This window comes from Rattus norvegicus, chromosome 14, assembly GCF_036323735.1.
Source record: "Rattus norvegicus strain BN/NHsdMcwi chromosome 14, GRCr8, whole genome shotgun sequence".
NCBI classification, from domain to species: Eukaryota; Metazoa; Chordata; class Mammalia; order Rodentia; family Muridae; genus Rattus; species Rattus norvegicus.
In genome coordinates, this window is record NC_086032.1 from 21,815,542 (window position 1) to 21,818,582 (window position 3,041).

Genomic DNA, 3,041 nt, shown 5'->3' on the forward strand with positions numbered 1-3,041 from the left:
GGCAAGAAATAATGTCTGAGAATAGAAAACAAGAACTGTAAAAGACAGTGCAAGATATTTGTGGGAACTGTAAGGAGAAGGAAAACCAGTACACTCTTTGATCTATACGATAGCAAAACAAGCGCCTTCTCTCCTCTCCTCCCCTGAGACCATCATTGGTGGACTCTTGTACTTGCTCTCGATTGGCCCCCTTTCCTTTCTTTCCCTTCTCTCTCTCTTTCCTTTTCTTAATAATCAAGTGGACAAGCCGGTATAGGATTTAGAGCTTACACCAATATTAAACCATTAGAAAAGCAACACAGACTAAAACGGGGAAAAGAAAAAGTAGAAGAGAGAGGGGAGAGAAAGGGGAAAGATGAGCCAAAGGAGAAGGATGCAGAGAAGGAGGAGAAGAGGGAGAGGAGGTAGAGAAAGAAGAAACACTTTTATCCCGATGAATATTTTTAAAAATAGATTAAGAACAGGTCGTTTATCTGGCTCCCATCTTTCGCACCGAACACGTTTTAGTCACACACACAAACCTGAAGAGAGTGCTGAGTACCGATGCATCAGCACAGATGCCGCCTCGAAACTCCACGAAAGGTATCAATCACCTTAACTCTCCTCTCTACAACATCGGTGCGGTGTATCCTGCCCTACTGGCTGTGACCTTCTTGCCCATCTCCCTCCACTAGCATTGTCCCTTGTCCTCCCAGGTAGCTATGTGCTCTGGGCTGTGCATTGTACAGTTTCCATTTGCTTTCCTTTTCTTTGACACTATTCACACCAGTAAAGGAATGATTGATTTTATTTTCACAAATTATATGCATTATAGGTAAAGGAATAACCAGTTGTTACTTTCATAGCTCACATGCTGTATCATATCCTAAAAATACATTTAAAAATGGGCCATTACAGTTGAGTGTACAGGGTATTCGATGAAATAACCGAGAAATGCATCCATCTTCAACAGAACGTGCAGAAACATTTTCTGTAAACTCAGGAAATGTGTGCTCTTGGGGAGGACACAGAGCTAGTGCCTTCCATCAGTCATTGTTTTGGGGACAATATACATTTGCTGGGAACTGCTGGTATTTCTCACTCCCTGGCCCAGTCATAAAAGCAAGACATCACTCAGTATTTCCTGTTCTTTCAAAAATCAGTAAACCATTAATTTTACCTCATTTTAACCCCTTTTCCTTCATCCTTTTCTTGTTGACAAAAGCTATTGAAAGAACATTAAACAGTCTTTGCAGGTAAGCTGTATGTGACAGCGTATATGAAATGGCTTATTCACTGTTCTCTACTGTGTTTACGAAATTATGGAAGCTGAGTCAAGGTCTTGTGGTGGGGAACCTTTTCTCTGTCTTTCACAGTGCTATTAGTTAGGAATTTGGATGATTAACACAGAGTTGCAACTTATCATTCAGGAACACAGAGAAGTCAGCTCTTACTTTGTCCATCTCAGTTCAAACTTAACCATCATCTTACATCACAGACACATAGAAACGAAGTTCTTAACTGAATCGAGAATTCAGGAATCACTAAAACGTCTACTTAGATAAATTAATAAGAAAATGTACTATTATCATGAGTGTCTTCTTAGTGATTTAGTGCCTTAAACGAGGCATGTATCAAATTGTTCTTGGTGCCGAGAACTGGATTATCTGCTTGAGTTATGAGTGTGTTGGCTGTACATTAGAATAATTTACATAAACACTAATTAGAATGGAATCAAGTCATTAGAATTGCATTTTCATTGATTCACATGGTAATGTTGAAAAAAATTAATGTTGCTTTGGTAATGTTTAACTGTTTACTGCATTGAGAAAAATAGAAGGAAGTTAGGGGTTTTTTTCTTATTAATACGGTATTTATTTGTCTTCTCTCTGTCAAACCCTGAGCCAAGCATTTTCCCCAAATTTCTTGGGGAGGCACGGGAAAAGGAACATACAGGGCAGAAGAGACACAAAAGAACTATGGGAGGTGGAAGAGGCTCCACATTGCGAAGAGGATGAGAAAGGCCACCATTAGGCTAAGGAGCTTCGTGGCCTCTGATTGGGCAAAGCCCAGAAGCTCGCCGGAGAAGCATTGCTGCTTCAGAGAAGGGTTCCTGGAGTAGTCAATGATGAGACTCCCCAAAGCAGTCCCAATCCCTGCCCTAGAGTCAGCCACCGGAACTGTAGCAGCCCCAGCTCCAATGAACTTGGCAGCTGTGTCGTTGTGTCCCTTGGAATGGCGCTGGTTTGGAAGCTGAGGCTAGGGATAAGCCGCCGGACCACCAAGCTGTTCAGGCCCTCATCTGACGGCATCGGTGGTCGCTTCAACACCTCTGCACACTGGAGACACTCGGCTCAGCAGCTGAGGGTGCTCCTGATCAGGAAGCCGGTAGAGACAAACTTGGAGTCTGCATACATTTTCAGGGGTGAGGGAGCAAGGCAGGAGAACTGCTCTCAGGGTAGAGAAGACAGATAGGGCAGGAAGTTAGTTTTAAAATCTCACGATACTCTTATTAAATGCTAGTATTCATAATATTCCGGCAGCTGTGAATAATGTATTTTGTGGTGCTTTTCTGTAGCTTTATTTATAGCCAAGCACAATCAGTTAATTAATAGATTTCCAAAGGAATATGGCAGCAAATGGCAGATGATTTATCTATGAAAATCTATCTATCTGCATATGTTACCAATAATACGAATTTCAGGTATTCTCACAGGATTAAAATCTGATTTTAATCCTTAAGAAGAAACACAGTTCGCAAATTGTATTTCAAATCCCAGCAGCCAAAATTCATCTATCTTATCGTAATTCCAGAATTAGGTGGCATAATTTTCTAAAACTTGTTTAGATTAGGTAGTTTTTTCATGGCAATTAAGCATTAGTGAACTTCTTAATGAATGCATAATAAGAAATGCAAAACTTACAAAAATTATAAAATTTAGTTTGAATTGCATGACTTTTTAATTACTTAATAAGATATTTTTAAAGGGAAATTACAAGAATGGCAAGCTCGTAGAGGCTTCTGCATGTAGCTGTCTAACCTATTCATTATCTCTCACACG

At 40.3% G+C, this 3,041-nt stretch overlaps 1 pseudogene; it reads right to left on the reverse strand.

Annotated features, from left to right (window-relative positions):
• Positions 1-1,956: 1,956 nt before the first annotated feature.
• Atp5mc2-ps2 (ATP synthase membrane subunit c locus 2, pseudogene 2) lies at positions 1,957-2,449 on the reverse strand (annotated as a pseudogene).
• Between the last annotated feature and the right edge of the window lie 592 nt (positions 2,450-3,041).